The sequence below is a fragment of the Mustela lutreola genome, chromosome 16 (assembly GCF_030435805.1).
Source record: "Mustela lutreola isolate mMusLut2 chromosome 16, mMusLut2.pri, whole genome shotgun sequence".
Lineage (NCBI taxonomy): Eukaryota > Metazoa > Chordata > Mammalia > Carnivora > Mustelidae > Mustela > Mustela lutreola.
Genome location: NC_081305.1, coordinates 23,962,116 through 23,985,723, shown reverse-complemented (window position 1 = coordinate 23,985,723; position 23,608 = coordinate 23,962,116). Strand labels below are relative to the sequence as shown.

The following is a 23,608-nucleotide window of genomic DNA, read 5'->3' as shown; positions in this document are numbered from 1 at the left end:
TACCCTAAAATGTCATTCCCTGTTCTCTCTGCTAGTCACATATGTTTAAAAAGTATAGCTAACGTTTCCCTTTATTAGTGATCAGAGGAGAGAGATTCTCTTCTGCATCTCGCTGTATTGATCTCTTTAAAAAGAGGGACATTGCTGAGGAAAATGAATCAATTGATCCCTGTAAGCTTTCAAAATGAAGACTTTCTTCCTTAGGTTTTGCCATTTCTCCCAAATCTCAAATGATAAAACAGCAGATGGTTCTCATTGCCCCCACTCTAAATAAGAATAGAGAATTATGGATCATGCCATACATAATTTATAGCATTTAAAAGAAAGGCAACCTGATAGAAATACATTTTAATGAACACCTACCGACCGAACACTAGGCTTTATGGTATTTAATTTACATGTAATTCTCTTGTAATTCTCACAAAGGTGTAATGGGGTAGGAAATATTAACCTTCTTTTGCAATCAAGGAAACGAAGGTCAGAAGGTTGAAAATAAATGAAAATGAAAAAAATCCCTCATGAAACAATGCATGTAGGAGAGGTGCTTGAGAGAAACAGAATGGGAAATGTATTCCATTGATTCACTTTCTAGCAGGGAAAAATATTATTATTACTAATAGTTCATGTTATATTCACACTTCAAATTTATTTTGAGTCTTATTATATTTTCATTTTATTTCATTTTTAATATGAATTGAATAATAGAACTTTTAGTTACAATTTTCTTATTGAATTACTTCAGTCCTCCCCCTCCCCCTGCTGCTGAAGCATATCCCAAATTTTACAGAGCAGTTGGCTAAGGAAACCACATTCTTGTGATAGGGAAGGGCACTTTCTATAGAACTGGCCAAGACTAAATCCCCTTTTACATTAGCTCAGTATAAACGTGTGTTGACTCATAAAGGAATGTATGTTATTTTAGATATTTTTATTAACCGTCAGAACTCTTAGGTAGTAGCAGAAACAACAAAGCTAATACTTTTGAAATCCCTGCAGAAAATGACCACAGTAGAGATTTGGTGTGGAGGAGAAAAAAAAAAAAAAGGTGTATAAAAGTGATTTCACTGAATTTTCAGTGTTCTCCCCTATAAGGAAAATAAATATATTTATTCATTTATGTATTTATGTGTCTCAAATGAACTCCCCATGAAGCACAAATATTTCTCTAATCAGAGGTTGCATATATGAGCTGGGTTTTTTGGTTTTTGGTTTTTGGTTTTTTTACCACCACTAAATCTGTTTTCTCTTCCCGGTGAATCCAACCAACTTCTCTGATTTCCTTTGGAGAGGAAATCAGTCTTTCTGGCTGGAGCCCATCAAATTGGCCGAGCTGTGTGTATAGTGATGCAGGGAGAAGAATGAGGATAGGGACCCAGAAGATATTTTCTCTCTGCTCAATGCTGAAAGAAGTTTGATAGGAGGGTGAGTGTCTGTGTGACCGGGGGGGGGGGGGGCTCCCGCCATTGTTTACTTGGAGGTAATGTCGCTAAAATTTTGTGAGGGCCATAACTATAGAAGACTGAGATTACATACACATTTTTATTGCATAGCTATCCACAAAACAACCATATCCTTTAAAAATAAGGAATTGAGAACCTGTTTTCATGTATTTAAAAAAAGTTTTGAATAGACATTTTGCAAGAGAATACCGATTGAAAAGCACATATGGAAATATTCTACCTCGCAGCAATCAAATAAATCCAAATTCAGCTTCAGAGTTAGAGAAAATGAGGAAATGTAAAAATCAGAATATTTAATATGAGAATGCTTACAGTTTTACCTTGATGGTGAGGCAAAAATTGAGGTAAACGTATCAGAAAATGTCACAAAATACATCAAACTTTTAGATATGTCCATAACCCTTAACACTTAATCTTATTTCTGGCAATAAATCCGGAGAATTCGACAAACAAACAAAAAATCAAAATCAGCTAAAAGTTAAAATATTCACATTAATATACACATTGTATAGCCTCCTTAATATTTTTGAACACTTGGAAATGGCATATATGATTGAAAGAAGAGAACAAAGAAATTATGGCATGCTTTATATGAAGAAATAGTATGCAAGGATTAACTTTGCCTTTGCAAAATACTTTAATATCATGGAAACAGGTTTGCTTTTTATTATATAGAAAGATACATATTTAAAACATACAGTGCTTCATATCATCTCAAAATTATGTACAGGTTAGAATATAAAGCATGAGTGAAGTACATATTTCCCCACTATTTAAAAGTAGAGTTTTCCTATGAAACGTTTTGTAAGCTAAAATGGCATAAAGCAAAAAATGCAATTACCATTTCGTAAAAGTGAAAATTTTCTTCAGATTTCTTTTGGTTAGTGAAAATCGGTAGTTCTAATGTAGGTTTTTCATAAAAGCGAGGTGGTATAAAGAAAATGAGGGATAATAATAGCAAGAAATAGCAGGGAAACCTGTATACCGAAAATGTTATAAAATTATTAGTGACTGCATCTGACATAATAGGTACTTTTTTTTTCCCCCTATTTTTCTATTTTCTGTATCTCAAATATTTTCTCATGAGCACATATCAATTTTTAAAATGAATAAAAATAAATCTCATCAAAATTATTTTTAACATGAACCCTAGCATTTGGAAGGCTTTTTGAGTAGGATCTCTCATTTTACTAAAATCTCAAATAATCTAATCACTGCCACCTCCCTTCCCCCTACACCCCACAATTAAAAGATGTCATCTGAATCACTTGGATTACTCCTCCACAAAACTAGATTACATCCCTAATTCATTATTATTTTAGAAAACTCACCTTTCAACCACCGACAACATGGGCCATCATTCATATCGAACTTAATTAGAAAACAGTTTGGATGTTGGAGGAATTCCTAATTTAAATCAATTAAAGGGAAAGTTGTCAAGTTCATTTCGGGTTTGCTTTTCTCTAGTCTCACAGCAGGACTGAAGAGATCTGTCTTCCCCAATCTCCTTGTCTTCTTCCAGGATTATGTCATAGTGTTCAGTGTGTGAATCTCGGAACTCATGGTGGCAATTAGCATCTGAGACTCCTGCCACAGCTAGCTGGAGCCTGGGTGACAAACGAAGTCATCCCAGGATCTCGCGGTGGAAATTCTTTGATGGGTGCTTTCGTTCACACATGATAGATCTCTGGTTGGTGGGGCAAGGCAACCCCGAACTCTAGCCCTATTTCTGTTCTGTGTTGAGAGCTCTTCTTCCTTCCCTCCCCATGCCCTAAATCCTATTGTGTCACGGTTAATCTAGTTATCAAATGGAAAAAGCATGTCAGATAGCGACTATTTAAGGAGCACGTTCCTTTCACTGAGTAGATCATTACAGGTCCTTTACTTCTGCATTGCTAAAATAAGATTCTTTGCCTTATCTGTCACCTGCCCATATCCTTGCTGCCTTAAAATATGTGCTCCCTCTCCACCCAGCTCAGATAGAACTATTTTCTGTGTACTAATTCCAGTCATTTTCATGCCTGTTAAAATCATTATCTGCCAAGGAAAGGGGACAAGATATATTCTATATAGTGATGATATATATATCCTAAAATTGGAGCATATGATCATGATCATTTATATTTCTGCCTTCTCTCTCAGGCCCATAAGAACAGGGACTAAGTTTTAATGATCTTTAGTATCCTAGGATATAGATTACTCTCAGTTTATTACTTTGAGTGAATTAATGAAAAAAATAACAGCTGTCTTATCAAAAGCAAAAGAAGATTTCAAAATGATGGAATTTCTGGAATCTTTTAATGATTTGAGAAAATAATCCAGGATATTTGAAAGGCAACATAGCTTTTAAATCTAGATTTATAGTCTAATGTTAGAGTAAAGCAAAAGAAATTTCTAGAATAAGAGACTAGAAAATCCAGACTAAATTATGTTTATGCATTTAGGATATTTAATGGAAAATCCTGGACTGCAGATTAGAATACTCTTCCAAGTTTCCACTTGTGTGGTGAGCTGTTGCCCTTGGCTCGGGTCATGATCCCAAGGTTCTGGGATTAGGCCCCACATCAGGCTCTCTGCTCAGCAGGAGCCTGGTTCTCTCTCTCTCTCTCATGCTCCCGCTGTGCTCTCCCTCTCTGGTGTTCTCAAATAAATAAATAAAATCTTTTAAAAAAAAAGTAGATGTAAAAGTTAAAATAATTATCTAAGGAATTAGGGTGATTATATATTCTTTTTCTCCTTACATAACTTATGTGTAGTCTTGTCTTCTGTCAGATTATAAACTCTGTTAAGTTAGAAATCTCACTCTTCTTTGAGTTTTTTTTTTTTTTTTAAGATTTTATTTATTTATTTGACAGATCACAAGTAGGCAGAGAGGCAGGCAGAGAGAGAAGGGGAAGCAGGCTCCCCGCCGAGCAGAGAGCCCGATGCGGGTCTTGATTCCAGGACTCTGAGATCATGACCTGAGCCGAAGGCAGAGGCTTAACCCGCTGAGCCACCCAGGTCCCCCCCCCCCCCCCCTTCTTTGAGTTTTGAGAACTGCCTCTCCTGAGTTGGTCTTAGTAGAACTCATTTGGTTGATTATTGTCAGTTAGCTCCTTAGAAGGAACAGGCTCCAGAGACAGAAGACATTTTCCTTCTCGGTGACTTTTTTAGGTGTCTTTGTACTCATTTACCAGAAGGGCTGGTCCAGTGTGGAAGAGCCCAGGATGGAGAGGGTGTCCTGCTGAAACTGGAGGGTTATAAGGCATACTATCAGCCTTTTTAAAACTTTACTTTGCTTTAAAATCATCTTGGACACTTTAAAGGAAGATTTCTAGGCTTGCCCCAGATACTCTGATTCAGTGTTCCTGAACTATAGTCCAGAAATACACATTTTATTTTATGTATTTTTTTTTGTATTGAGATATACCTGACATGCACCATTATATTAGTTTCAGGTGTACAAGATGATAGTTGGTATTTGTATATATTGCAAAATGGCCACAATAAGTCTAGGTATCATATTTCATGTATGTTTTATATCCGGGAGAATACTGAGATTTTGCTACATAAATAGCTACAGAAGGCTGGGATGACTGGAGGGAGCAGCTGTTGTCTCCCTCTGCACAGGTCCTAGGAATTCATGGGCAGGGGAATTGGGAGACGGTCTATGGTCATGACCAAAGAAAGGGAGAGAGGTTCCCTTATATGCTATCTGATGTGAGAAAAAGGGAGAGAGAGAGAAAGAGAGACTAACAGCTGTTGACTGTCAGCTAGGCAGCTCCAGCAGGCAGGGTGTCCAGGGTCAGCAGGACGAAGCTCTCACTAGTCTGCATCCTCCCTTCCTCCCTTCAAACCTTACTTGGCAGATGTCCCACAAAGGACATTATCCACGCAGGCACTTTTGTACCACCGTGTGGTCACTTCCAACAGGTATCTGGCAGTTTCAGCTTCTCTGCTTTCATTCATGTCCATCTGCTTTCCCCGTACCTTCGTGAACTCATTCTCACTCATGAACACAGGGACCACTACTCATTGGGTGGCTGAATGGAGATGTGGAACTGTTGGGTTTGGATTCACAGCTGGAAGTTGAGCACCTAGGTTGAGTCACAGAAATTAATGCCCATGAAGCAGTGACAGATTCTTTGGATGCTAGGGACTCAATTTCAGGATGCTAATGCCAGCAGATAGTTTAAGGGTGACCACATGCAGGCCCTTGATGGGGATATGGGAGTTCTTAGAGCAATGGGTATGCACAGATACTATGCTAGTCCATGGCCGGCTCCTCACCAGCTACAAGGTGCAGCTGCTCCTGCCTTCCAACCCCTGACAGTGAATTCAGCAGCAAGGGCATCAGGGAAGAGTCTGTGACTATCACACCTCCCATGTCAGTAGCCAGGCAGGTGAACACAGCCATGGTGGGAGACACAAGGTGGACAGTAGGAGGGGGAAGTTCTCTGGATCAAACAAAGACATTTCTTTGGCTGCAGGAGTCCATGATCCACTGGGAGGTTTTTCTTCTTCTCCTTCTCCTTCTTCTTCTCAGGAGCCAGATTCCTCCTGCCCCTCCTTGGGATCAAATATCATCTCGAACTCTGATGAGCTACAGCTGGAATTTCTGCCCTCATGCAAAGACAAGCCTTCTCCTTGTCCTTCTGGCACCTTCTTCATCTTCCTCTTTTCCTCTTTCTCCTCATTGTATTCACTCTCCCTCCTTCTCCTTTCTATTCACCCTCATTGTGGTCTTCATTATTAGACTCACTGCTGGAGTCTTTGGCTGCTCTGGCTGCTGCCCTCTCACTGACTGACTCACTCTTGGACTCTGGGAGTCTATTTGTGGACTCTGTGGGGCCTGACTCCTCCTCTTCTCCTTCCTCTTCGCCCTGTTTGAGCACTTGGTCCATTCAGGTACCTCCATGTTGCACGCAGATGTGTCTGGAGCTTCCTCTGGCCAGTGTGGGAGCTCTAGGTAGCCTGTGGCCTTGGCATTTAATGGGTGGGATAATGAGTCCAGCTGGAAGTGGTCTGGTCTTTGAAGATGACTCCAAGCCGGGGGCTGGTTTGGGTGCCCGGAAGAGCTTCTTGGCATGGTGGCTGAGGGCTCTACCCTACTCTGAAGAGAGGATAAGCTGCCAGGTGACAGGTCACAGATATCACAGTTCTGGTGGGACTTGGAAAGATTTAGCGTATACTGGGTCAACAGTTTGGTCTGCTTGGGTTTGGTCAGGTAGAGCTTGGCTGCCAGGTTGATAACCTGGAGTTTGTGGATGTCTTGCTCTGCTGTGAGGGACTTGGCCATTTTTCCCAGGGCATCAGGTGAATATTGGAGACATGCTCACTGTATTCCCCAATGAGCCACAGGATGCTGGCTCAGGCCAGGAGCGCCTAGGTATTAACATGAGCTTTGCCAACTTCTGACATCCTCAGGCTGTGCTGGCTGCATCTGCAGCAGCTTCTTAATGATGACCACTGACTCTGTGATAAATCACAGTGCAGCCACTATTTCAATGTGATTGAAATCACATTGAAATAGTGGCTGCACCAGTCCGTTGAGGCAGGTGTCACAGACTTGTCCCATGTTAGTTGATCAGCATCCAGTGGCCTGGATCATAATGCCGTAAAGTCCCTGTCCATGCTGTGAATATAGGTCTGGAACTTCTATAGGATTGTTGATTGACCTGATGCAGAAGCTCTTCAGTAGGATTGAAACCCACTGGATGCTCGATGGGCATGGTGGCCGTGTACTGCCCCTCACTGTAGAGAGGACAGGGCCAGAGGTATGGGGAACTTGGGCTGGGGCAAAGGGTGATAGGTATGGGGAAGAGAGGTGTACTAAGTAGAATGGCATAGAAGACAAGTTGGAGGAGGACAAAAGTAAGAAGAGGGCAGGACTGGGGTCAGTGTATGGGGAGGTGGGCCAGGAGAGAGAGAGAGGCTGGGTGATGTGCCCAACATGCTGGAGAAGTGGAGAAGACTTTTTTTTTTCTTTTCAGCGCAAAATATTTTATTTAAGTTTGCCTTCTAGACAAATAGAAACTCCTGCCTCAGAGAAAGGTTTTTTGAATCAAAAGTCCTGGAAATTGCCACAGAGAGCAATGGGCAGGGCTGGACTGGAACAAGCTGAGGGAGCCAGGAAGGCTCATGTTTTAGGAATCATCACATCAAGTGCTGACCACTGATACAAGAGACTGCTCCATCAATGAGGCCAATTTTTTCAAAGTGACAAGAATATGAATCCAGTCATTCTCCAGAACATTTTGGAAAACATTCTGTGGTCTTTCCTAGATAATCCAGTGAACCAGAAAAATGAGAAGACCTGTGCTAAATACACATTTATAGTTTCTAAACTTCGATTTAAAATAGTAAGCAAACTATGTTCTCCTGGAAGAACATACAGAAATTATTACTTTTTTTTTTTTTTTTTTTTTAAGATTTATTTGAGAGAGAGGGAGAGAGAGCATGGATGCCTGGGCAAGCACTTGCATGCACCAGCTTGGGGGTGGGGGTAGGCTTGGGGGGTGGGTGGTGTAAGTAGGGACAGAAGGAGAGGAGAGGCTCTTCAACTAGATTTTCCCCATTTTGCACAGACTCAGGGGCTGTGCTTGATCTCCCTAACCTGAGATCAGGGACTGAGCCAGAATGGAGAGTCAGACGCTTAAGGAACTGAGTCACCCAGGCACCCCTGCTAATGATTATTATAAATATTTAAGCCTTTTCTTCAGTCTGTTCAGACTTAATAATGTAACTAGTTTTGTTTTGTTTTTGTTTTTTTTAAATATTTTATTTATTTGACAGAGATCACAAACAGACAGAGGGGCAAGCGGAGAGAGGGGTGGGGTGTAGCAGGCTCTCTGAGCAGAGAGCCTGATGTGGGGCTCCATCCCAGGACCCCCGACCTCAGCCGAAGGCAGAGGCCCAACCCACTGAGCCACCCTGGGACCCCAAGCGTGTAACCAGTTTTAAGAACAGTCTATGAAGTCTCAAAGCTTTAGTCCACTGAGAGGAGGTTTTCCTTTGTAGTGTAATTTATGCCTAACAGTCAACCTTTCAGCCAATGACATTTTAGGGAGGAAGGAATTGCCCGTATGTAGATGATGGATGGCACCTGGCGGGTGGGGGCGGAGTTATAAAGATGGTGGCGGCCGCTAGAGCCTGGCACGAGGAGAGCGTGTAGTTGCTGTCCTTCCACCAGCATCCCCTGAATGAGTCTTAAATTACAGGCCTCCTCTCCTCCTCCTGGATGCTTTCAGATTAGCAAATAAGCATTTTTCAGAACAGTCTGGACGCCTGGGGACCTGCCGCCCCTGCACCGCCCCCTGGGGCAGGTGAGTCCGCGGTTCTCAGATTGTTACGGAGCTTTGTGGGTCTTTTGGCCTGGAGCCCTCCTGGTTTTCAAAGTCAAATGTTTGGGGGGCTCTTCCCTCAGCTGCCAGTCTTAAAAGTTGGGGCAACTGGTGTGGGGTTCCAACCCTTTGCATTCAGCGAGAAGTTGCAGGTTGTGAGTTCAGTTCGGACTCTAGGTGGCTTGGGGCGGGGGTGGGGTGGGCAGTCTGCGGTGAGATTGTGCCTCAGGCTTTTGTGCTTGCTTTTGTGTGGACCTTCTTTCACAGAGGAGTTTCAGATGCAAATTTGGTTTGTCCGTGGTAAGAGGGGAGTTTAGGTTCTTTTTACGTTCCCGTGTTGAACCCAGTCGTTCTAGAGGCGGGAAGCCCTCGATCAAGGTGCCAGCATGGCTGGGCGAGGGTCCTACACATTTTGAGTAAGTGTTAACTGTTCTTTTATATATGGATGGTAATGTGGAGAACAAAGGCAAAAGAAATAAAGAAAAAAATTACGTTTCCTTACAATTTACAGCCCATTGATAAATACTTGAGACAGGCAGAGTGACCATCCTTAAGGAGCTCCATTATCTCCATGTTAATACTTTGCAGGAGGAAAAGGCAACCTTAGCTTGGCATTAACCCGACCTCTAGGATCCTGTGCTGTCTTTAATATGTGAAATCCCTTTGGAAGCTTCCTTTATTTCTACCCCCTCCCCCAAGATATATGTTAGTAATTATCCTCCAAACGTGGTCTGCTGATAGCATCTAAAGGGTCTCATGACCAAGGTTTTTGTAGACAGTAGTAAATGACCTTATCCTAATAATAGCTAGCCCCTCAAGGTCCTGGAAACCTTGCTCCAAATTCCCTTAGAGACTTAGGCTCTCATAACTCCCACCCAACTTGAAAATCTGTAATCAGTCACTCCTCACAACTCCACTGCAGCTTCTCTGCTCATGGGGCCTGTCCCGTGCTTTAGTGAAACCACCTGTGTAGGACACCTGTGTTGTTCAGTCAGTTAAGCTTCTGACTCTTGGTTTTGGCTAAGGTAGTGATCTCCGGGTCATGAGACGGAACTCTGTGCGTAGAGTCTGCTAAGGACTTGCCCTTACCCCTCTGCGCCTCCCCGCTCTCTCAAGTAAATAAATACAATCAAAAACCACCAAAAACAAAAACACAAAACACTTTTTTTTTTAAAGATTTTATATATTTGACAAACGGAGATCACAAGGAGGCAGTAGAAGCAAGCAGAGAGAGAGAGGAGGAAGCAGGCTCCCCGCTGAGCAGAGAGCCCGATGTGGGGCTCCATCCCAGGACCCTGGGATCATGACTTGAGCTCAAGGCAGAGGCTTTAACCCACTGAGCCGCCCAGGCCTTGTCTCAAGAATTCTTTCTTGAACTTTCACTCCCAGACCCCAACATTTCACATCATAATGTTTGTATTCTACTCCTCTGGTGCTAACTTACTAATTTACTAATCTATCTATCTATCCATATATCTGTAAATAATTCTGGAATATCCTTTCTTCTACTCCTTCTGCCTCCAGTGTATCGCTCAGATCTATCTCCTTCCTCTCTGGAGTAATATAGAGAAAGCAGGGTGTGATCTTGGAAAACAGCAAAATAGGACTATTAATGAGATGGTTTAGTTCTAGCTCCAGAGAACTTTCCTTGCAGTGCTGTTCCATGATCAGATTGACCTCTGACTCCATCACCGTAACAATTTGTGTCCCATTAAAAACCTTCAGGCATTACCTGAAGAAGTAAATGGGCTTTTCGTCAGCATCTCATCTCAAGCTATGTTTTCTTGTGAGTTTTGGCATGAATTAATGCTCCAACAATGAGCTATGTAAGGGTCTAGAGGCAGGGGGCATCTCACCATCTTGGTACTGGAATGATAGAGAATACACATAACAACTGAGGAAGAGTTAACAAAAACAAACCAGTTATGTTCACAATATAGTGACCATGTGTTTACTTGTATTTGCAAATGCATAAGGACATCCCCCCCACCCCCCTGCCCCAGAAAACATACCCTGAACTTCCCTGCGCTTTCCTCAGGGAAAGGAGGTAGGATTTGGGAATTGTCCTCCGGCCCTCATTATTTTAATAGTTTTCTGTTAGTGTCATTATTTCAAAATTTATTTTAAGTTGCTTTCATTTTGTTTTACAATTGTCACATGTTCCAGTATATCCTGAATATAATTTTAAAGTTAGCAATGATAATATGTTTAAAAATAGTTTACATTTATGTATACTAATAACAGTGGGGGATTTATAACAAGAAATGTCCCCAGCCTAGAAACTTTTTTTTTTTTAATAGGTTATAGGAAGATGACTGGTTACAGTGAGAGATTATCTGCCCATTAAAGTGTGTATTAGGCAGAGTTTATTCCAGTTAAAATGAAGCATTTAAGCCTCTTTCACAAATTTATCTATAGAAATTTCCTGGGAGCATACTTTTTTAAAAGATTTTATTTATTCATTTGACAGAAAGAGACGGATCACAAGTAGGCAGAGCAGCAGGCAGAAAGAGGAGAGAAGCAGGCTCCCTGCATCCCAGGACCCTGAGATCATGACCTGCGCTGAAGGGAGAGGCTTAACCCACTGAGCCACTCAGGTGCCCCTTTGGGAGCATTTTGGAATAGGCTTCCTCCCCTACAATGTCTCACCTGGAAGGAGGTGAGGTAATTCTCATCTGAAGTACAGCATGTTTGAAAAGATCGAGAGTTATGGACAGATATGTAGATAGATGGATGTATTAATAAGTTGTTATGAAACCATCTTGACAGATGTTAGGCTATACACACACACACACACACACACACACACACACACACACACATATTCGAACAAACATGACATAGCATGGTATCGACTTCTTTTCATAGTAGGGCACTCCTTATTGGCTGAGATCTACCTGGGGAATGGCAATTGCCACCAGAGGAGTAGAATACAAACCTCTCTCTCTGCAGCATGACTGAGAGAGAGAGAGAGAGAAAGGAGATGCTGAGCCATGGCACTTGGGTTGAAGCCTTAGGTCTAAACCTTGGCCGCACATTACAATTGCCTTGGGAGCTTTCAAAAATGACATAGCAATGCCCGCCCCCCAATTCTGATTTAATGCTCTAGAATGGGGCTTTGGCAGTATTACCGTTAAAAGCTCCCCAGTTGATTCTAATGTGCAAGTAGCGTTGAAAATCACTAGATTAGAAAAAGAGAATATATCGTAGTGGGTGACAAAGTTTGTTAGTTGAGCAAACACGATAGTGATCAATCGATAAACATAGCAAACTGGAAGAATACTGTGATCAGTTAGAAGACCAGGCATAAGTCATGCTAGTAACTAGGATTCTGAAGCCTGAAAGAAACCAAGTTGTAGGACACACCAGGACAGCGCAGCACTTGAGGACACATTAAAAAGGAGAAGACAGACCAGACCAGCATGGAGATAATGTATTCATTGTGCAATCTGGACACCACTTTCTCAACTACATTGGCTCACCGTTCTTCTCAGTTTCCTAGCAAGAAAGAATTAGATAATGGTTTTGGAACTTGGCTATATACCCCCATGTGGTCTGTTATCTATATTTACTGTCAGATTAACATGGAGTAAAATGGTTCTCATTACATATCTGGGCATATTGGATCTCTGTAAATCTTTTCTGTTCTAGTCTGGGCAGGTTACTTTGTAATAAAAACTGTCCTGAATTCTGGTTGATACGGTTCAATAAACATTTACTGGTCACCTAATAGGAGTTGAGTATAGAGCATCTATTAAATAAATTAATAAAAATTCCTGCAGTCGAAGAGGTTGCATTGTAAGTGAGGGCAGATCAGTTCAGCAGGGAAGGCACTTCTTTTTGAGGTATTTTTACCTAGTGATGAGTACTACGAATTAAATGAAGCAGAGTCATGTGTTAGAGCCCTAGGGGTGGGAATGATTCCGGGGTCTCTTGATAGGTTGGTGAGGGAAAATACGTGAAATGAAGCCTGAGCGACTCTAACAAAAATCTGGGACAAAGGATGTTTCAGAGAGTACAGCAGATATAAAAGCTCCAGACAGAAATGGAGTTATTAACATCAGCTGGGTCAGAGGATTCACCTGAAAAGGAGTTCGGTGGCCAAATAAGTGCTCATCCCCCAATCCTCTTCTGATACACAAAACAGGTTCAGCGCAGTTCCTGAGAACTTCGTGTTTTGCTTAATCAAGAACTACCCAAATTCAAATGTCCTACCTAACTCCTCCCCATAGGCTGAACACATATACATATACATAAAGTCTCATGTTCATGTATTTATTGCACACAGCCTCCCAGTGCTCAGTGGGATGCTTGTTTGGTAATCACACCTGTGTATCATTGATCTGGATGATTCTGTCTTCGTTATGGAAAGCATGGCCTGAGGACTATCTCAAGCAAGTATTAGCTTTCTGTAATTCTGTGTTTCAAAGACATTTCCCACATGCTCTGCCCTGGCTTCTTTGGGTCTCTCTGTTCCCTCCCTGTCCTGTGCACTGTTTTGTTCGTTGGGGGAAGTGAGACTGGGGATCTTACCCCTTGCGTATATCAGGTTGTATGTGCGCACATCATAGTCATCCTGGTCCTCTTGTTGACCCAGATCTCTACAGGCATGAAGGTTTTAGAAGTCTGTGCTACCATGAACAAAATAAGCAGATAAATAAATAAAGGATTTGCTAGGCTCCAGAAGCGAATGCACTATTCATAACTTGGATGATTTTCCATGTTATTAAATAAGGGGCAAGTACCTTTTTACATTTTGATTTTTCATGTTTTTAATATAGCTTCCTTCATGTCATCTGATGGAGCTTGATATTTTAATACTCTCTGTTCTCTTTGTGTGTCTTTAACTTTAATCCTTCTTGAAATCATCCTGGAGACAAGCTTGTGGCTTTTGGATTACTGGATTTTTTTTATTGTTGTTACCTTTAATTGTAATGTTCAAATTTTGAGATCATGTTTACTGTGTAATAACCAAATAACTCAAATCATATTTTTGGCTTAGAAGGTTTGAATTTTTAAAGGAGCATGTTGAGGATTATCAAGGTCTATGATTATTTTATCTGGAAAAGTTCAGTACTGCCATGCTGGTATGGACTATTATGATTAAGTTAACCATATTGTTAATTGAATCTTTTAAAAACAAACAAAAGCCTTAAGTATGGGCTCTGTGCTCAGTGCTGAGTCTCCTTGTTCCTCTCCCCTCTGTCAGTCTTCCTGTCTCTCTCAAATAAATAAATAAATCTTAAAAAAAATTTTAAAAAGGCCTTAAAACACAGAGTGTAGAAATGTGTTTTGTTGATGAAGGAGAGATACAGTGATTTAATAGTAAACAACTAAAAAAATATAAATTTTCCTTTCCTTTATCTATAATATAGTTAGAGTTGTCTTATGGCAACCACCTGTAATAAATTTTAAACTTGAAAATCCTTAGCTTCTTGGTTCAGACAACAGTATGTCTTCACCTTCTGCCATTTCATATTAAAATATATCCAGGGTGAAAACCAGGTAATTTCTTTTCCTGAGGTTATAAAGATCACTTTATTCTTCTTAAGGCTTTCATTTATTTTTTTATTCTTTGAAGATAATTTTCTAAGTTGTGTCTAGTAGCTGTGTGTAAATAAATCCCAGAACCTGTATTTATTAAAACTTCTATCAGCAGTCATTCCAGATTACTTTAATTCTACTATTTATTGTTAGTCTAATACTTAAATTATACTTAGCAATTTTTGTAGATTTAAGAAAATAATCCATATTTAATTCTGACCATAAAATGTTACTAGAATTTTTTGTAAGGTGAGATGGTGATGGTCAGCATATGAAACTTGAATATAAGGAGTTTACATTTTGAACCTGCAGTAATTTTTGGCACATTTTTGGCACTCAATAAGTGGGATGGTTAGAAAGAAGGAAACTGAGTTCTGTTACTTACTTTCTGATAGCGTTTTTTATTTTTTTAATTTTTTTCCAAAATATGTGTACTGAAGTTTATTATATGCCCTAAATAATAAGGCTCTATTGTCCAAAGCTTTTGTTCTATTTTACTGGAATAGCCATCTTTGCAATATATGTGGTAGCTGATATAAAGAACAAGAGAGACTAAAAAATTTTTTTCTATCTTCTTTCTGTAGCTGATTCTTAAGAGAGTAGTAGTTTCATTTTCTTGTTGAGAAGTAATAAACATCTCTGTCAAATATGGGGGGAAGGGAGTGGACACATATCTGGGAGTTTCACACATAAGTATTTATTTCTGGATTCAAAAATTCCCAAATAGATCAAGTTCAGTACTAATGTTGAACACATAGCTGCATTTTAAAAGTTTAAAGAGTCAATGGAGTTATCTGTTTATCAAAATCATATGCTTTTTTCCCCTTGGATTTCAAAACTGACTAGGCCTATCATGAAAACAGAATTTTCATAAAGATTGTAAACTATATAGACAAAGTCTAAGCAAATTAAAAATCAAATTTTGTTTCTAAATCAATAAAAGCAATAACAAGAAAAATTCCAAATATATATAAAGTTTTGTTTCATGCCTTCAATCAAGTAGTCTGTGCAGTTTAATGAGCCTTTCATATTATTGAACTAGCTTACCAATTTTTAACAGAAAGCGGAATATAGACTGGGTCTACAGAACAATATCCATGTGTATGATTGGTGAAAAAAAAATGCCTTATACTTCAGGAAAGTAAGAAATCTAGGGATAAAATAAAAGAAGAACTTTCCCTTCCCTAATTACTTTTGTCCACTTTTTGCATCAGTATGAATTCATGGAGTCATAATTGATTTAATGGATTATAATAGAATTTATTTAGATGCTCAGAGTTTTTCAGAATGGGAGTCCCATCAATATGCTTTTGTGTCCTTTTGAGAAGTCTTCATCATTTCTCATTGACCATCTTTAAGTTTAACTTAAGTAATATTATATAACTTCCTGTATGCTTCTGTTCCCCCCTGCTGACTTTGGTAACATTACTGTCATACATGTTACTTTATGTTATAGGTCTTACAAAACAGTTATTACTTTTTACTGTACACATTTGATTCCTTTTATAGGCATTAAAAAGAAGGAAAAAAAAATAAAAAGGAAAATATGTCATAATTACCACATATTTATAATTTTTGGTGCCCTTAATTGCTTTCTGTAGATATGTATTTCCATCTGCTATAATTTTCCTTCTGTATGAAGAACTCCTTTAGCATTTTCCTGCAGCATAGACTTGCTGGTGATGAATTCTTTTAGCTTTATATATCTGAGAAAGTCTTTATTTCATCATTTTGGAGGCATATTTTTCTGTGTTAATTCTAGGTTGACCATTTTCTTTAGTAGAATTGTTGTTCTGTTCTGGTTTGCATTGTTTCCAGTGAGAAATCTAACATTCTTCATTCTTTTGTTCAAAATCTACTACTTTTGCGGTGCCTGGGTGGCTCAGCGGGTTAAGCCTGTGCCTTCAGCTCAGGTCATGATCTCAGGGTCCTGGGATCAAGCCCCATATCAGGCTCTCTGTTTGGTGGGGTGCTGCTCCTCCCTGTCTCTCTGCCTACTAATGTCAAGAAATAAATAAAATCTTAAAAAAGAAAGTTTAAAAAAAATCTACTTTTCTGAAGTTACTTCCAAGACTTTCCCTTTGTTATAGTAACTGAACAGTTGGCTTAAGATATGCTATTGCGTTGTTTTCTTCATGTTTCCTGTACTTGGGATTTATCAAGCTTATTGGATCTGTGGGCTTATGGTTTTCATTAAATTTGGAAGAACAGCAGTCATTATTTCCTGAAATGTGTTTTTTTAATTTTTGTTTTATTTGCTTGTATTATCCTGCCCTGATTTATTTTCCTTTGACTCCAGTTACACAGGTAGTAGTCCACTTGTAGTTATCCCATAGCTCACTGAAGATATATTCTCTATTTTTTTTTTTTTTTTTTGTCTTTTTCCTCTCTGTTGCATTTTGCCTGGATTCTATTGCTATGTCTTTAGGTTCATAAATCTTTTCTCCTGAAGCATCTACTCTGTCATTGGAAACCACTGTGTTTTTCAAGGCAGACACTATAGTTTTCAGGTCTAGAAGCTTAGTTTGTTTTGCATATTTATGTTGCTATTTAACATTTTTAATGTTTCCCGTTTCTTCTTGAACATAACAGGAGTTTGATCATAACATCTTTAATGTCCTTGTGTAGTAATTCTATAGGCATACGTTGGACGTATTTCAAGTTCAGTTTCAGAATACCTCGAAAAAGTGAATCACAGTAAAGTGAGTCAAATAAAATTTGGTTCGCAATGCATATAAAAGTTGTGTTTATACTATACTGTAATCTGTTAAGTGTGCAATAGCATTGTGTCTTAAAGAAAGTGTACATATTTAAAAATTAAGTTAAAGTGCTTTAATGCAAAATACTTAAAATTATAAATATAAAATAATATAAATAAATATAATATAAATGTAGCCATTCCAGGAAGTCATAATCACAGATCACAAATCACCATAGCAAATGTAGTGATGAAAAAGTTTAAAATATTGTGAGAATTACCAAAATGTGACACAAAGACTTGAAGTGAATGGACACTGTTGGAAAAATGGTGCCAACAGATTTACTTGATGGAACATTGCCCCAAACCTTTGATTTGTAAAAAATGCAATTATTTGTGAAGTGAGGTAAAAGGAGGTATGCATTTATCTGGTTGTTTCTTGGTCTCTTTCCATTGCCTTTTTTTTTTTTTTTTCCCCTTTAAGGATCAGATCTTCCTGATTCTTTGTTTAACTGGCAGTTTTTAATGAAGTATCATACACTATGATCTTTAAATTTGTTGTTACTGGATACTTCTGTATATCTTTAAGTATTCTTGAACTTTATGCTAGAAAACAGTTAAATTACCTGGAAAGATACTCTTTTGAGTTTGCTTTTAGGTTATATGATAAGTATCCTTAGATTAGACTGACCTATATCTAATTTTGCCCTCCTACTGAGATACTATGGGGTTTTCTAAATATTCTGATTTCCTGTGAATTGTGAGGATTTAACTTTCTGGTTGAATGATTCTTTTTCTGCTCTCAAGTAGTCTTGCCTATATGTATGTTTATCATTGATGAGGCAAAGATGTAGAGAAATGCTCCAAGATTCCCATTGCTTTTCTTCTGTGTAAAATTACTTCTCTCCTGTACTGTGATCTGCAAACCTTTCCCATCTTGGCCTCCTGCTTTTAATTACCTCCTATTTACCCCATTGGTGAGGAAGGGATTTTTACCCTAGACCTTTGAGGGTAACCAAACCTGTGTCACCGAACACTGGACAGAGGAGACTGACCATAGTCACATGTGTTAATAGTCATATATATTCACAGTCTGGAGGAGGGGATGGAGCACACCACACAGAACCTTACAGAGGTGGCTCCTGGGAGCAGTGAACAACCAGAGGCTATGGGAAGCAGGCTTTGTAGTACTGAGAGGGTGTGGTGACCCCTTAGTTCCTATGAGAAAATATAATTGGTTTGTTGGCTTATTCCAGGAGCTGTCAGTGGAACCCACTATTCCACTGTGAGCCTGAAGGTGGTTTGGCTAGGAGATCTCATCCATGAGTGCAGAAGTAGGAGGTGAACTTGTGGCTATACCATTTGAGAACCTCTCAGTTTCACCAGATATAAAGGCAGTACATAATATTGGATCTTAATTTTAGGCCTCACACCATACACCTGACTCCGATCTCCATGTTCTCAGCTTAGTGGCATTGGTGGACTCTGACTGGGTCCTTCTCAGTACTGCTTCTGAAGTCCCTCACTAGGCCATAACCTGGGGATAATCATAGAGTTCACCTCTTTCATAGATCACTGTCCTGTGCTACCCTATGTGCATGGCTGGAAAAAAGTACTTCATTGACTTTGTTCATTGTTTTTATTTTTAGTGAAATGTTAAATCTGTCCCATTACTCCTTCTTGGCCTTAGCTTCTGTTTTAAAGAACTTTGGCATGGCACACTTGATAAATTGAAATTTAATGGAAAGTTTATCATTATTAAGCAAATGTTAAGTATTTGATCAGCAAGAGGAGAGTTTCACCACTATTACTTTTACAAGGTTTCCTATCCTTCCAGAACCTTAGAAAAAGTGTTATTGTGGTATGATTAGAGGAAGCAAGGCATAAAAGGGTGAAGAGAAAAGGGGGGAAAAGAGTACATTACATACCAGTAAACAGTGTTCTTACCATTAGCATTCCCCTTTCATTTGTAGACTTGAATCTGAAGGCTCACAATTTTCAAAATGAGACAAGTAAGCAGTTGATTTTTTTTTTTAATAATTTATTTCAGAGGGAGAGGTAGGGTGAAGGAGAGAGGGAAAGGGAGGAAGAGGGAGGGAAAAGAAGGGAGAGGGAGAGAGGAGCCCAGTGTGGGGCTCAATCCCAGGACTCATGACTTGAGCTGAAGGCAGACACTTAACCGATTAAGCCACCCAGGTGCCTCTGGGCAGTTGATTTTGAATAAGTATTTAAACTCTTCCAACACAGTGCTCCTGCCAAAAAAAAATTTTTATGTGGGAATAATATGGACATCAGTGATTCCACCCGCCCCCCCAAAAGACATGCTATAAAACCTACACAGGTACTTTATATAAGGTTTGGCACACAATAGGTGCTCAATTAATATCATTTCCACTTAAGCCAGTTTGATTACTTCTGAAGGAGTTTCATGTTTCAGAGTTTCCCTCTCTCTCTCTCTCTTTTTTTTTTTTTTTCCCCCAAACTAAACTTACTTTACCAACTAGCTGGTTTTGATTTTGTTTTGGCCCTTTTCCTTTTCTATTTCCTCACTCTGGGAGGCTATAAACCATGCTGTGTCCATAAGTAAATAAAAAAGTCCTCAGCTTCCCCAACAAAGAGTATTTTTGGCAAACTCAGTGCACTTAACACAAAGTGTCAGAATTTCAAAGCCTCCCTAAGGAGTCTGGCAAACATATCTAAGGGAAGGTAACCGAGTGATTATGAGTCCTTTTCAAGGCAGTAAGGCCACTCCAGAAAGAAAGGCAGTGTAAAGAGTCACTGGCTTATCCTACAAGACTTGTAGCAGCAGCAGAAAATACGTGCAGGCAAAGAATAAGATACTTTGGCTCAAACAGGGGAGTTCACTTGAGAGCCATGAATTACTTTTAAAACCTTACTCTAGAAAGTATATAGGAAAACTGTAATTCTTTTGATTATGTTCAATCCATATATTAGTCAATTGTGTTAACAAGTTTGTATTGAGCAAATTAAATTGTTTTCAATATACTGTACTTTAATGTTTGGAAATAAAGATGCTGTGAACTGCATAGATAAGGTCTTGTTAGTGTTAACATTCCAACTTCTCAATTACTAATTCCATAACCATAGCCAATTATCTAGGATCTCTGCACCTCACTTTGCATCTCTTGTTAATAATGGACATTTCATAGGATTTTTTCTGAGTGTCACATAAACCAACACAAGTAGAAGATCAGCCAGGATCCAAAATTCATAAAAGGTTCTCAGTGAATGATTGCTTTGCTCTTGTTACTACCACTGTGAGTAAATCATGAACTAGTACTACGTTTATCATTACATGTTTGTTTTCAAACAATGGACATTTTTAGATTCTTCCATTGCTTGCCAAAAGCAGAGCTCCAAAATCAAGACAGGAAACAGAAATGAAATATTATAGGCACAATGATGGAAACTCAAAAATATCTATCATTTACGAAACCATGACATTTAAAATATAAAGAATTATTGCTCATATTAAAAAAGAGAAAAATAAGGAGCATAAAATAGCACTCTACCACTGTAACAACTTTTTGCCTTGTGTATTCACTCATTCATTCATGAAATACTTATTAAACCCCTGTAATGTTTGAGCCATTATTCTCGGTATTGTGGATAAAGAAATTAATAAAACATACGAATTTGGGCTCTCATGGAGATTACAATTTCTTAATGGGGAAAAGAGAATAAATCTCATGCTGTGTCCTTTCCTATCTTACCCTGTTCCTCAGAGGGTGATATTTATCTCTCTCTCTATGGAAAAATAAGAATGAGAAGAGGAATAAGGAGTGTGTGTATGGGTAGAAAGGACTGTGATTTTATTTTATTTATTTTTTTAAAGATTTTTATTTATTTATTTGACAGACAGAGACCACAAGTAGACAGAGAGGCAGGCAGAGAGAGAGATTGGAGGAAGCAGGCTCTCTGCTGAGTAGAGAGCCCAACAAGGGGCTCCATCCCAGGACCCTGAGATCAAGACCTGAGATGAAGGCAGAGGCTTTAACCCACTGAGCCACCCAGGTGCCCCAGCACTGTGATTTTAAATAGGACGGCAAGAGAAAAGCTGAGTGAGAGATTGCGAACAAAGACGTAAAGAAGGTGTAATTTTGACCTTCCGGCTGGATGAGGAGAGTATGGAAGGCAGAAGAAGCAACAAGCAGTGCATAATCCTGCATGGGACCATGCCTCTAGTATTGACAGAACATAGAAGAGATGAGTGTAGTTAAGTGAGCAGGGCTCCATCTTGTGATTCGAAGGTAGAGAGTTAATGCAAGGAGAGTAAGTATTCAGAAGACAGGTGATCTTTCAGATTGTTCTCAGGGCGTTGACTTTTTCTTTTAAAGAGTTGGAAGAATCATCCTAATTCTGTGCTGGGAAGAGATTAAGAGAGGAGTAGGGAGGGGCGCCTGGGTGACTCAGCCGTTAAGTCTGTTGGTTTTGGCTCAGGTCAGGATCTCAGGGTTGTGAGTTGGACCCCACGTTGGGCTCTGTGCTCATTGGATAGCCTGATAGAGACTCTCTCTCTCCTTACGCCCCTCCACATCACTCTTATATGCTCTCTCTCAGATAAATAAATAAATAAATAAATAAATGAATGAAGTCTTTAAAAAAGATAACTAGAACATTTAGGAATTGGGGAATGACTGGGTTCCTGATACATTATGATGTGATTAAATATGGGATATAAGAGAAGGCAGGAAATCATGAGTAACTCTAGGGCTTTGGGTTGAGCAACTGGGGGGTGGAATTTCCAGGTAGAGAAAAAGACAACGCAGGTGGAAATTAGAAATAGTAAGATCAAGAATTTGGTTTGGGGGATATTAATTTTTAGGGAATTATCAGACATTTGAGCCTTGGTGTCATGAGAGTATGTGGGTTCAAGCCTGGAATCCATGGGGAAGATCCAAGCTAGAGATACAAAATATGGGTCACCAGGATATGGAATTTTTTCCCATGTGTTTTTCACTCCTTGCCTGTAGACATTTTGAATTTATATATCCTGTTTCTCAGCATTACATTAACATTTAAAAAAAAATTGCCTCACGGCAACATGTAGTATTATTTTAAGGACAATGGAAGGTATGTGCCAGATCTAGAGGTAAATGGTTAATTTCACCAGGTTTCATTTTGACAGCTTTGAGCTTGGATTTGCTCTTTTAGATTTGTGATCCTCAGTTCCTCACTGGCAAATAAGAAACAATAATACCTATTTTATATGATTTTTGTGAGGGGCATGTTTTATACCATTCTTTGAAATTTTAGTTTTTAATTATTAAGTGGTATAGGATGTACAATATACTTAGTGCTTCATATTCATTATCTACTTTAATCCTCACTAAAAATATAGAAGTAGGTGGAATTATCCCAATAGGAAGGCAGAGCCTCAGGAAGATTGAATAATGTACTCATGTTAACCTAGCTAGCAAGTAGCAGAATCAAACCTATCTATTAACGGTTTTTGTTTTGTTTGTTGTTTCTACATGGATTTTATATAATACAATCTAAAGTCTTAGGAATAGAATAAGCACACAATAATTCCTCGCTATTTTCATTATTATGCATGTGAGAAGGTTAGTTATCAGTTTTAGAGTAGTATCTAATTTTCTATGAGGATCAAACAAAATTTCATTTGAATGAATAATGTATGTATAACAGTTCTGGTAGCAAAATTCTTTCAAATGCAGTATATTAATTAAGCAGTATTTATAAATATATATCGGTACATGAATTTCAGCTGTTGAACCTATAAATGAGTATAGTGTACTCAACATCATACTCAATGAATGGCTTTAAGATGAATGCAGAGTGGATCCATGGCATCTGTCTTATTTACCCAATGTCTCCAGTGTTCTATGAAAGACCCACTGGGACTCTACTATTCCCTTCCAGTACCTTCCATTGTGAAGACTCTATCCCAGATATCTAGATATACTCTAGATATGTTTATGTCCTGAGTGAAACCAGCCTATTAGCTTCCAAATGCAGTTGAAAAGGTATGGAAGGTGGGGGTGCCTGGGTGGCTCAGTGGGTTGAGCCGCTGCCTTTGGCTCAGGTCATGATCTCAGGGTCCTGGGATCAAGCCCTGCATCGGGCTCTCTGCTCAGTGGGGAGCCTGCTTCCCCCTCTCTCTCTGTCTGCCTCTCTGCCTGCTTGCGATCTCTCTGTCAAATAAATAAAATTTAAAAAAAAAAAAAGGTATGGATGGCAAAATTTCTTTGAATTATCTGTATTACAGCCAAGCCCAGTTTAAATAACTCTTGATTCTGTGGATAAGTAGTGTCTGTTGCTAGTATGCTTTTTTGTATAATTATTATTTATCACATATGTTTTACTTTGCTTATACAATGTTTATTATATCATACATATCATAACATACATTAATAGATTTAGCATGTAAATGCCAGAAGATCTGTGCCATAGTGGTCAAGCGTGTGCAAGAGCACAAGTGTTTTGCATGAGTTGTGCATTCAGTGTCCCACTCAGGTGAATCTGATTTGTCTGGGTAATTTCTCATAAAATTTAGCATTCTCATTTGTGAAATGGAAAGGGGTCACTCTTTTCTCAGGGTT

General features: G+C 39.1%; 1 pseudogene; it reads right to left on the bottom strand.

Moving 5' to 3' along the window:
• Positions 1-5,191: 5,191 nt before the first annotated feature.
• LOC131817619 (AP-3 complex subunit beta-2-like) lies at positions 5,192-8,634 on the bottom strand (annotated as a pseudogene).
• Positions 8,635-23,608: the final 14,974 nt, after the last annotated feature.